This window comes from Meriones unguiculatus, chromosome 3 (genome assembly GCF_030254825.1).
Source record: "Meriones unguiculatus strain TT.TT164.6M chromosome 3, Bangor_MerUng_6.1, whole genome shotgun sequence".
In the NCBI taxonomy this organism is placed as follows: Eukaryota; Metazoa; Chordata; class Mammalia; order Rodentia; family Muridae; genus Meriones; species Meriones unguiculatus.
This window is the reverse complement of record NC_083351.1, coordinates 21,920,138-21,932,695: the sequence shown is the minus strand read 5'-3', so window position 1 is coordinate 21,932,695 and position 12,558 is coordinate 21,920,138.

Genomic DNA, 12,558 nt, shown 5'->3' with positions numbered 1-12,558 from the left:
ACTGGTCTCTATTCTTCTCATAACAATGATTATGCCTTTCCTTGGGTCTCCTGCCATCACCTGACAGCTTGAGCCTCTTTTAGCATTCTAGACTCTCCTCCTTTTCTCAAACCCCCAATCATCAGGAAGCAGCCAGAGGACTATCCTCGCCCTTTATCAAGAACAAAAGGTTGGGTCCACAGCATCAACCCAAAATGGCAGTGCTGGTGACATTGTCCTAATCAGAAGGCCTTGGCCAGGAGAAGGACTATTATTGGGTGAACGGTTCAGATCTCATAAGATGGGTTTCTGTTTACCAGGAACCTCGGTTAATCCACCTTCAAAAGGCCCGCTTCCTCAGGCTAGCGCATCTCAGTCCTGGTCAGTCCAAACACCTTGTATCAGCTCTAAGCTCCCCACCCTGCTGACTGCCAAATGAAACCTTGCTTTTCGGCCATTTTGCTCTTCTCTTCCCATGGCCTTGGCAGTTTGACCCCTGATAAACCTTCCTCTCTACCCACGGATCAGTCAAGTTTGGTGGCTTCACTGCACCCTCCCTTACAAAAGTCATGTCGCATTCATAAGGAGCACTTCTTTTGAAAAAAAAAAAAAAAGAAGAAGAAGAAAAGCTCCCAGTCTTTACTGGGTTCTGATAGGCTGTACACTTGACCATAGGGTACCATGTGACCTTGCAATCTAAGGTGCCCATCACAAACCATATGTGTTTGGCACCAATGCCTAGTGATTCTCATCCTTATAGAGGATGAGCAAAACCATCCTGAAGGAACAATAAGCAAATTGTTTACATTTCTGCTTCGCCCATTCCTGCCACACTGTTGCAATGACATCAACTCAGGTGAGAGCGAAGGAAAAACGTGGAATTGCTTACAGTGTGCTTTGGTACTATATCTGGCACAAGCCAGAAGTGGGCAGTCCTGGTGGGAGTCTGTTAATGAAGCTCACCCCTAAGAAGAAAGACTACTAGATAAAGAGGAAGAGGGACCTAGGGGAGGTGGAGAAATAATAAAATATGACAGGGGTTGGGGAGAAATCAAAGTGTAAGAAAATGTCATAAAATGCCTAATTTTATGGTATAATATTCTTGTGGAATGTGTCCTCGTTCATTCAGACCTAAAATATGACCAAAAGCAAGTATAATGGGTAAAATTTGAATGGTAGAAAATTATGCAAGCTTGGAGGTTTAGGATGGAGTAACTATTGCCCAGCCTTGTGCTCTAGGTTAATTAAATAAATCCTAGTCTCTGTATGGTGATTTGGATATACAGCTGGGTTAGGAATAACAGCTGATTAACTAAAAGATATGTAAATAGTAAATATTAATAACCCACATTTTATTTTTAAACATATACTATAAAAATTAAGGTTAAACAAAATGCAGTCACATGCTTTTTTTATTTTTTTAAATCTTCTGGGACACAGATCTCTCAGTAACAAAAAGTTGGACCTCTTCCCTGGGCAAAACACTTAACCATCTGCCGCTGGCTGAAGGCAGACGAACTACCATGGAATGACAGCCATGTGGGAAAGCCAGGAGCGCAAGTTCAGCCTTAAAGTGCAAGGCGGGTAAGGATTGCAGCCTGAAGGGACTCCAGCCGGCTCCTGCAGGGTGAGCAAGGATGGCTCCGGCCGGCCTTGCCCTTCTCCCCCTTTCCCTCTGCCTTGCTAAAAACCATCTGATGACATTCCTAAAGCCAGCCACCACGATCTATTCCCTTATTTGGCCACTTCCTCCTCCGGGACTACCCCAGTCCAGCTATGGAAGTATTGAAGCCCAGCCATCAAAAGACCTCTTTGGCTCACCTAGTTAAGATGCCCCATTAAAATTAACCACCTCACCCTAACACAGGCTTCCCTTTTCACCTTTGTAAACTGCCATTTGCCTATGCGCCACGGCTGTCTCCTCTCTTATCTTTTTCATCTCTCCACCCCAGGACAAATATCTCTTCCTCCTCTCCCTTGTCCCCTTCCCCTTCTCCCTAGTCCTCTGTCTCCTGTCTTTGTTTCTTATTTCCTGCCCTCTGTCCCTCTGGAGCAAATAAATCTCCTTTGTGCTGAGAACCTGATCTTGGGGGTCCTGTGCAGACACTGTTCCTTACACTGCTACCCTTTGAATTTCCTTTCTCAGTGTATTTATATATTTTAAGTAGTTTTCCTCTCTTCGTTTTCCCTTTCCACCACTACTGTCTCTCAGGAGCTTGACTTCACCATTTAGAGAATAAATTGCAGGTTATTGACAAAAGATACTTGAAAACTTGGTGGAGGAATGCCAAGGCTTGGAGTAGCTTCCTTGGGAAGGCTATTAGTTCTTGTCACTGTCACAAAACACCTAGCAGAAGCAAACCAAGGGAGGAAGAATTTATTGTGTTTCATGGCTTCAGATGAGGCAAAGCCATGGTAAGGTGCTGGTGTCAGGGATGCGGTAAGCTCTGGGCATGGTGGCACAGGCCTTTAATACCAGTGCTCAGAAACAGAAGCAAAGAATCTCTGTGAGTTTGAGGCCAGCCTGGTCTACACAGTAAGTTCCGAGACAGCCAGCACTACACAGTGAAACCCTGCCTCAAAAAAAAAAAAAAAAAAAAAAAAAAACCAAAGTTTTTTCTAACACCTTGTTGTGTTGTGACACTATTCCTGGGGAGACCTGAGCAAAAGTCTATATTCACCTCAGACGCAGAACCAATGAAATACCAAATTTTATTGGTGAATCAATAAATTTTACTGGGGTTACTTACAGGATTATAGGTAAGGGGTTATATATAACAGGAGCAGGAATGACTCACAGACAGCCTTGTCACCAAAGCCCACCCCAGCCTGGTGACAGCTCATAAAACCTGGAAACCTGGACCACACTGCACAACCTGCCAGCATCTCAACAAGGTGGAGAGGGTCTTTCCCAGGCAGTTCGGCTGCTGTGAGAGTCTCTCAGCAGTCCTTACTGTTTCTTTATGCTTGGGAAGGAAGGGGGCCTAGTGAATCCAGTCAGCTTTAGGAACTTCCTGAGGTCTTTGAGTTGTCTACTTCCTGAGCTTACTGGGTTTCCTTGCAAGATGGAACATTTTACCTCCCTTTAGACTACCCTGTTGTTTCACTGCCACCATCTAACATTTTCTGTGTCTTAAGGAGCTCCTCTTCAAGATGAAAGTTTTTTTTAATTTTTCTTTTAGATTTACTTATTTTATGTGTAAAATAAGAAGTGTTTTGCCTTCGTGTGTATATATGTATATATAACATGGGAGTGTCTGGTGTCCACAGAGGCCAGAAGAGTGCATCAGAGGTCAAATTGGAGTTGCAGATGATTGTAAGCTGCTGTGTAGATGCTGGGACCTAAGCCTGGGTATTGGCGTTAGTTTTTAAAAACTCTTTTATTTACATTTCTTATATCTTTTTCTCCATACTCCACCAATCCCTTTCAACATCCCAACACCAGGCAGGAGAGAGAAAGGGTTAGTGGGAGGGGGAGTGCAGTTTTCTTTCTTAGCTGCTTCCTGTTGGTTAGGGTCATCAGGTTCCCTGGAGCCATTCCAACCCTCATTTTAGGAGATCTCCAACTCCTTGTCTCACAACAGCAACCAGGAGCAGCCAGGGGGAAACAGGAGAAGGCTTGTCCTCTGCCAGAGCAGGAAGCACTAAGCACTTAACCATTGAACCATCCACCCCCACAAAGCGGGAGACTTTAATTTCAGAGGAAACTGCTACACAACAGATCTACACGAACTCTATTTTTCACTGAAAAAATCAGAAAATAAGTTAACTGTTCACAATCTATAGTGGCGTAGGACAAATATTCCTCTTCCAAAAGGGACATAGTAAGGAAAGAGTGAGCCAATGCCAGCCGGGAAAACATAGCCTGCAGCTCCAGGTTCAGTGTCTAGAGCATGTGACATCTGAGCAACAAAGGGTAACCTCTTTGGCCGCCGCTCCTAAGCTCCTGGCCCCTGCAGCACACATAGGCTTTCACTTACAAGCTGGGTATAGCAGTGTGCACATATTATCCTAGCACTGAGTGGGTAGGGACAGGAGGAGCCCTCGTCTTGCTGGCCAGCTGGTCTAGCTGAATAGGTGAGTCACAGGTTAAGTGAGAGAACCAATCTCAAAAAGTAAGGTGGAAACAAAACGAGGGAAACACTCAACTTTGAGCTCTGGCTTACACACACACACACACTGTAGAACACAAACACCCCACACAGACGCAACTAAAAGGTGTGGTGTCACAAGCCTTTAATCCCAGCACTAGGGAGGCAGAAGCAGGTGAATCTCTGAGTTAGAGGCCAACCTGATCTACAGAGTGAGTTCCAGGACAGTCGGGGCTACACAGAGAGACTCTGTCTTGAAAAACCAACAAAACAACAACAAATAGAAAAAGCCAGGCACGTTGGCCTGCATCTGTGATCCCACTGCTAGGAAGGCAGGCAGGCAGACCCATGGGGCTCGTCAGCAGGCCAGTCTCATCTACTGGGTGATGATCCTATCTCTAAAGACAACAGCCACAACAAAAACCTGGGTCTGGAGAGATGGGTTGGGGGTTAAGAGCACTTGTTGCTCTTGTAGAGGACCTGGGTTCAATTTCCTGTACCCACATAGTGGCTCACAACTGTCTATAAGTCCAGTTCCAGGAAGTCCAGCCCCTCTTCCGACCTCCACAGATACCAGGCAAATATAGGCAAAATACTGACACAAAAAATAAAACAAAGAAATCTTTTGTTGTTGTTTCATTTTTATTTTTTTCAAGTTAGGGTCTCACTATATAGCTTTGGCTGTCCTGACCTCAAACTCAGAGTTCCATCTGCCTCTGCCTCTCTCTGCCTCTGCCTCTGCCTCTCTCAGACCGCCTCTCTCTCTCTCTCTCTCCCTCTGCCTTTCTCTCTCTGCCTCTCTCTCTCTTTGCACCTCTCTCTGCCTCTCTTTTTCTCTCTGCCCCTCTCTCTCTGCTCCATCTCTCTGCCGCCCCTCTCTGCCTCTGCCTCTGCCTCTGCCTCTGCCTCTGCCTCTGCCTCTGCCTCTGCCTCTGCCTCTGCCTCCCTGGTGCTGGGACTAAAGGCGTGCCTCACTACACTCAGCTGTTAAAAAGTCTTAATCAAGAGGGGTACGGTGCTTGCGTGCCCCCAGGGATCACCTCTGACCTCCACGTACACACCACACACACAGAAGAGACTGAGACACAGACAGAGAAACCATGATTTCTAACCCCAGCTGCATAGAAGACTAAAGCAGGATGACCAGTTTCCCAGACAGCTGGAGGCAGCATAGTGAGATTTTCCTAAGAACCGAGTAATCTGGACATGGTGGAACACACTTTTTACAGCAGCGTTGGGGAGGCAGAGACAGGCAGAACTCTGAGTTTGAGGCCAGCCTGGTGTACAGAGTGAGTTCCAGGACAGCCAGGGCTACAGAGAGAAGCTGTCTCAAGAAAAAACAAAACAACAAACCCCACACACAAGGCAACAAGAAAACCAAAACCTGAGTAATAATTACTATATAGTAGTGAGTTCAGGGTATACATTACCTTTGTTTTTATATAACATGTTTTATTACATTTACTGTATACATGTGGGTACACACGTGCCAGGGCATGTGTGTCGAAATCAGAGAGCGAATGAATAACTTGCTGAACTTAGTTCCCTTCTTCCAGGATGTAGGTGCTGGGGATCAGACTCAGGTTGTCAGCCTTAGTAACAAATGCCTTGCTGATCCTGCTTTTATATAATTAGTTGTAAGTTTGTGTAAGGGGTTGGGGATTTAGCTCAAGCACAAGGCCCTGGGTTTGGTACTCAGCTCTAGGGGGGGAAAAAAAAAAAATATATATATATATATATAGTTTGTGTAAATTGTGTAAATATATATATATTGTGTGTATATATATATTATATAGTTTGTGTAAATTCACACAAACACACATAAACTTATGAACAAAACCACACACACAAAGTGAGTTAATGTAATTTAGATTTTGTTTTGTTTCGAGACAGGGTTTCTTTGTGTAGTCCTGGCTGTCCTGGAGCTTGCTCTGTAGAGCAGGCTGGCCTCAAACTCAGAGATCTGCCTGCCTCTGCCTCCCAAGTGCTGGGATTAAAGTTGTGTGTCACTGCAGCCTGGCAAATTTAGATATTTTTGGACTGAAGGAAAACTGTATTAGAGTTTTAAAGAAAAACCCTCGCCAGGTTGGAAGGGAAAAGAAAAAAGTCATAGTGACTTAAGCCAGCATTACCCAGATGGCCGCAGGCAACTGCACAGCACGGAGGGAAACTATAGAGAAAGAAAAAAGCCCAGAGCATTAGGGAAAGCATGCATTTCTGCAGCCCTGTCAGCGACTTCTGGGTGAGAAATATGGGTGGAAAAGTATTATTCTACCTCTCTGTAACATGGCTTAAGCTCTGAACAAGGGCCACTCAGTTGGCGTTCTCTGTTACCTGGATCAGCAAAATCGATTAGCTTTGTGCCAGATCACACAATTTATTTAATCCTTCCTACTAACTCTACGCTGGTGTCTCCACAGTGGAAACAGTGAGCTTGTGACAATGAAGCTTCCCGAAGATCTGGAAGGCTGAGTCACCTCCCGGGATCATCCAAGGCCTGGCTGCCTTTCATTGAGAAAAACCAGGTCTTTCCAAGGCTCTGGAAGTCTTCCCAGGACCACGTCCTCCTAGGGGCCTTGGAAAGGTATCCTATAAATGAGCCCACAGCACCATCTAGTGGTAGGTACGTGTATGGGCGTCTTAGGAACAGAGCCAGAATCTAGAGCAAGAATCATCACACCCTGACCAGGCAGGGTGAAGACAAGGATTCTTGACACAGGTAATCCTCACAACAACAGAGATTCCCATCTCGTCTTGGTTTTGTGTTTTTCTTTTTGTTTCTTTTGTCTTTCCAGACAGGGTCTCCCTGTGTGGCCTTGGCTATCCTGAAACTCACTCGGTACACAGGACCTGGCCTCAAGCTCATGGGATCCACCTGCCTCTGCCTCCCGAGTGCCGGAGTTACAGGCGTGGGTCACCACTGCCCAGCTGGATCACATCTTAAGCAGAAAGACACGAAAGCCTGGAGGCCACATGGCTGGAAAGTGGCTGAAGTAGGATTTGAGTCCAAGTCCACTTGAGGCTGGGAGTGATGCCAGTGAAGGGGAGGAGTCCTGGGTCAGGGTTCACAAAGGACAAATGAGGAAGACCAGTGCTTGCTTTGAGTTTCTCTGTCTAATAAGCTTGAGGACTTTGTGAACAGTGTGCTAAAGGGACTGAACTGAAGGATAGGAAGTACTTGTTGTCTCTCTATAGTTTATCTGGGTGAGTGGACAGGACCTGAATTCCAGCAGTAGGGGAGGCAGAGGCAGGTGGAACTCTGTGAGTTCAAGGCCAGCCTGGTCTACAAAGCGAGTCTAGGACCGTCAAGGCTACACAGAGAAACTTTGTCTCAAAAAAAAAATCACATGCATGTGAATGTTTTTCCTGGATGCATATTTGTGCACCACTTACATGCCTGCTGGGTTCCCTGGAACTGGTTGTAACCGGCCGCAGACCTTAATAGGCACAACTGACTCCATGATGGAAGTGCCGTTCAGGCTGTGAAACTCAGAAAGTAGACCTGCCACAGCACCACCTGCCAAAACAAAAACAAAGGCCTAATCCATCAAAGCCCATGGTTCTGGGAAAGTCTCTAAATGTACCAGCCCTGCTTTCTGGTTTCTGCAGCTCTGCTTCTGGCTAACGGTTCTCGTTAACTGAAGTATGTCAATCTAGACCGAAGGTTTTAGCTTAAAGCTTACCCTGAGAAAGGCTCAGGGTTTTGCTGAGATCCTGAACACCCAGTGTAGTCACTGGCCAGCTGACAAGCACTTTTTCTTAGCTTTGTCTGAGCAGTATTCTCTGATGACTACCATCCAGCATGGGCTCATGGGTGGTTGTGAGCCTTTGTACTGGTGGTGGGAATCGAATCCAGGTCCTTGCAAAGCATTAAGTGTTCTATTTAAAAACAAACAAACAAACCACAAAAAAAACTATTTTCATTTCATGTGCATTCATGTTTTGCCTGCGGTCATGTCTGTGTGAAGGTGTCAGATCCCCTGAAAATAGAGTTACAGGCAGTTGTGAACTGCCACGTGGCTGCTGGGAATTGAACCCAGGTCCTCTGGAAAAGCAGCCAGTGCTCTTAACTGCTGAGCCATCTTTCCAGCCCCAGAAATTTGGTTTTAATGGACAATTTTAGGTTCACATTCCAGCCTTTCCTAGTTGTATGCCCTTGGGAAGAGATTCTATGTATCAACTTATTAATGTACAGATTTCTTGTCTAATAAATGACCTTGGACCTTGATTTGACCACATCATCACTTCATCATTACATGGCACACCAAAAAAAATAAAAAATCTTTTTTTTTTTTTTTTTTAGGTGGGTCTCATTATGTTCCTGGCTGGCCTGAAACTTGCTGTGGAGACCAGACTGATCTCAGACTAGAGATCTGTTTGCCTCTGCCTTCTGAGTGCTGGGGTTAAAGGTGTATGTACTATGTCAAAATAATTTTCATATCCAATGGTGCATATCCCTAATCCCAGCATTTGTATGGCTTGGGTGGCATCAGGTAGCTTGGGTCTAAAAAGGGGTTGTGGAGGTAAAGAGTGACTTAATGCTGGCTTTGTTTTGAAGACAGGACAAGGCATTCCAGGATGGCTTAGGCTACACAGCAAATTTGGAGCCAGCCACATAGCAAGATTAAAAACAGATTTACATTTTTTATGTGTATAGGTGTTATTGGTGTTTTGCCTAGGTGAATGTATGTATGTGTATATATGGGTGCTTGGTGCCACCGGCAGATGCCAGAAGGGGCCCTTGGACCTCTTCGAGTTGGAGTTTGGAAGGCTTCGAACCATCATGTGGGTGCTAGGAATGGGACCTTCCGAAAGAACAGCAAGGAAGGCTCTCAACTGTGGAGCCCTGTCTCCAGCCCCTACAGAGCCTGACAGAAAAGACAAAACTCAGAAACAAAAGTCAACATAAAACAAAGCCTTTGGTGATGTCACACAGGTAAGATGGATGTGTGGTCAGCGGTCAGTGGGAGCACCGTCTGGCACATTTGATCCCCTGGCTCTGAAAAACAAACCACCTTTGTTGACGACGTGCCTCGTGTTCAGAAGTCTCCGGACTTGGATGCTAAGAGCCTTCACTCCTTCCCCTCCATCTTCTCTCTCCTCTTCATTTTAGCTGCTCCAGACTGAACATCGGTCTTACCTTTGTCTATAAGTGTCTCCAGGCACTTATTCTTTTATTCATTCAATAGCTGCTGAGTGTGCTTCTCACACCAGGCACTGGTGGAGGCACTGGGGGCAAACAGGCAACCAAAACAGATAGAAATCTCTGTCTTCACTGAAAGCACATTTATGGATAGAAGAGGCAGGTAATTTCTTTTCTTTTTTTTCTTTTGTTTTTGTTTGTTTTGTTTGCTTGTTTGTTTTTGTTTATCTGTGTAGCCTTGGCTGTCCTGGATTCACTTTGTAGACCAGGGTAGCCTCGAACTCAGAGATCTGTCAGCCTCTGCCTCCCTGAGTACTGGGATTATAGGCGTGTGCCACAGAGCCTGGCAAGGCATGTGCCACAGAGCCTGGCAAGCAGGTAATTTCTTTAAAAAACTAAAATACCCAATATTTATAGTGATGGGTGCAGAGGGAAAAAATAAGCGGGGAAGAAAGATCATGATCCTGGGATTCAAGCTTGAGTATTTTTGGTTTGGGTGGTATTGTTTTTGTGTGAATTCTCCATAGACCATTCTGGCCTCAAACTCATAGGGATCCACCTGCTTCTGCCTCCAAGTGCTGGGAGGAAGGGGGTGTGCCACGCTCAGACACAAGCTCAAGTTTTCAGTAATGTGGTCAGAACAGGTAGGAAGCTGAGGTAAGAGCGTTGAAAGTCGAATGGACAAATTTAAGGGCTCAGGGTCAGGAAAGCACCAGAAATTCTTAGGGAAATCTTAAGTAGCCAATGTCTACGGGGCAGTGTGACCAAGGAGGGCAGCAGTATGCGGTCAGCTTGACCAGGTAGGGACCGAAAGGAGAGCATGAGGGGCTTAGAGGCCCTCTCTGTGAACAGATAATGCCTTTCGAAAGACATGGGAGGAGGGAGGTGATGAGCTGATTGTTTTTCTATGTAAGATTCTAAGTTACCATTTCAGGGCGGGGTTGTAACCTACTGGTGGCACGTTTGCCAAGCACCCACACTGCCTTGCGTTAAATCCTCTAGTTAAAACAAAACATCTCAATGTTTTCAGTTTAATGATTTGTTAAGCAGAATCAGTCCCAAAATGTGATATAATCAACACTGCCAACAGCCGTTTCCACCTAAGTAGTTTGGTTTCCACCTAAGTAGTTTGTTCCAGGGTGCTTTTTCTCAAACTGAAGCTCGTACCCATTAAACAGAAATCTATAGTCCCTTCCCTCCCCCCAACCATCCCCTTTTCTGTTTTTTTTTGAGACGGGGTTTCTCTCTGTAGCCTTGGCTGTCCTAGAACTCACTCTGTACCCCAGGGTGGCCTCCCCCAAGCCCTTCCAATCACCCTTCTACTTTCTGTCTCTGAATTTGACTACTCTAAATACTTCACTTAAATGAAATACTACAAGTTATCCTTTTATGCCTACCTTATTCTGCTTCGCCTAGCATTGCCTAGATGGACCCACCTTGGGGCATATGTCGGAATTTATTTCTTTTTAAGGGTGAATAATATTCCTTCACAAGCACATTTCTATTTTGTTAGGTTTTCTTCATGTGTTTGTTATGGTAAATGATGTTTCTATGCTCATGGCCGCTTAACTCTCTGTGCGGGTTTCTGCTTTCAGTTCTTTGAGGCATATGCCCAGAAGCAGAATTGTTAGATCATATAGTCATGTTTCAAGAAAACGCTTTCTTTATCACAAAAACATCTGTGTCATTTTACATTCTCAAAGTCTTACTTTTTTTTATTATTTACAAAACAAGTAAACAAGTTAAAGAAAGGCAAATGTGGGTACAGGCTATACCAGCCAAGAGGCTCCTGTGATTAATACCAGGACAGATGATGGTAGTAAGAAGTGACTGGACTCCATCTTCGTTTTAAAGGTGGAGCCACCAGAACTGAGAGAGAGGACCCAGGGACAACTGGCTTGAGCAACTAGAAGAATGAGCTCGCCATTTACAGATGAGGTCTATCCGGGGCATGTGAAATTAATGTTTATTACACGTCTAATAAATACAAAGGCCTGGTGTTCAGAGGGACATTTGAGATGAAGAGACAACTTAAGAGTTGCCAGCATACGGATGGCTTTCAAAATATTGACATGAGGTCAGACATTGGAAAAAGAGAGGCAAGGGCTGAGATCTTGACTTTTCTAGAAACAAGAAAGCAAAAGTCTGTGTGGAGAGTCCCAGGGGACAGGTGGGGGTGGGGGGTGGGGGCTGATATACTGAAAGCCGCTAGAAGAGTCTGCGGGGGTGGTGGGGGGAAGGAGGAAGTAGGCAACTGAGTAAAAGATTAATGGTTCGAATGAGGGAATAGAAAACTGGTCATTGTTCCTGGAGACCTTAACAAAACTTCCTTCTTCCTTCACTGGATTGTGAGAAGGCAAAAGCCTGCCCGAAAGAAATGCAATAATCTCTGTAAAGAAAAGTTAGACGAGCCTGGCGCGATGGGGTACCACTGTAATCCCAGCACTCGCGGGGAGGCAGAGGCAGGCAGATCGCTGAGTTTGAGGCCAGCCTGGTCTACAAAGTGAGTCTAGGACAGCCAAGGCTACACAGAGAAACCCTGTCTCGAAAACAAAAACATACCAAAGGAGTTAGATAAGGCTGGATGGCTCAGCAGTTAGGAGCACTATCTGCTCTTCGGAGGTCCCCACCCACCCCGGCAGCCACAACTGTCTATACTGGGATCTGAGGCCCTCTTCTGGCATGCCGGTGTACATGCAGATAGAGTACTCACATACATAAAATAAATCTTCAAGAGAGAGAGAGAAGTTAGATGAGCTGAGCGGCACTGGGGGAGCACTGGGAGAATTAGCATAGCTCGGTTCTTGGGGAAACAGGACGCTATGGGGTTGAGCGGCAAAGGTGCGCTTAACTACGGCGCAACCATTCGGGAAGGGAGGCAAACTCGTGTTGGGGGGAGGGTGGGGTTCGCGTAGACTGCGGTAGTAGGTTGGGCCACGGGAGCTACAGAAACCCCCCTTCCACAACTCAAGAGGCCTCAGTCGCCCGCTGTCAGGTCTCAGGATTTTTCCAGCACAGCTCACGTAGCGACAACTGGACGTGTATCTGCTTCTCCAGATGATACTCGGGGTTGACGGTGTCATCCAGGGGACAGCTTGAACCAGCCTCTGGTTTCCCCCCACAACCCCGGCTCAGAGCCCCGGAACAGAACCCTGAGCCGCCGCTGCACCGCGGGTTTCACAAAGGGGGGCGGTGCCGGCCCTGCGTTCCAACGTCTCCACCGCGGAGAACTTGGGCCAGGGAGGCCACTGTAGTCAGGGGCTACGGGGAAAGGTAGTGGTTAGTGAGTGGGACCCGAGGGCGATCTTGAATCGGATTGGATAGAGCCTTCGGAGGCGGAACCGA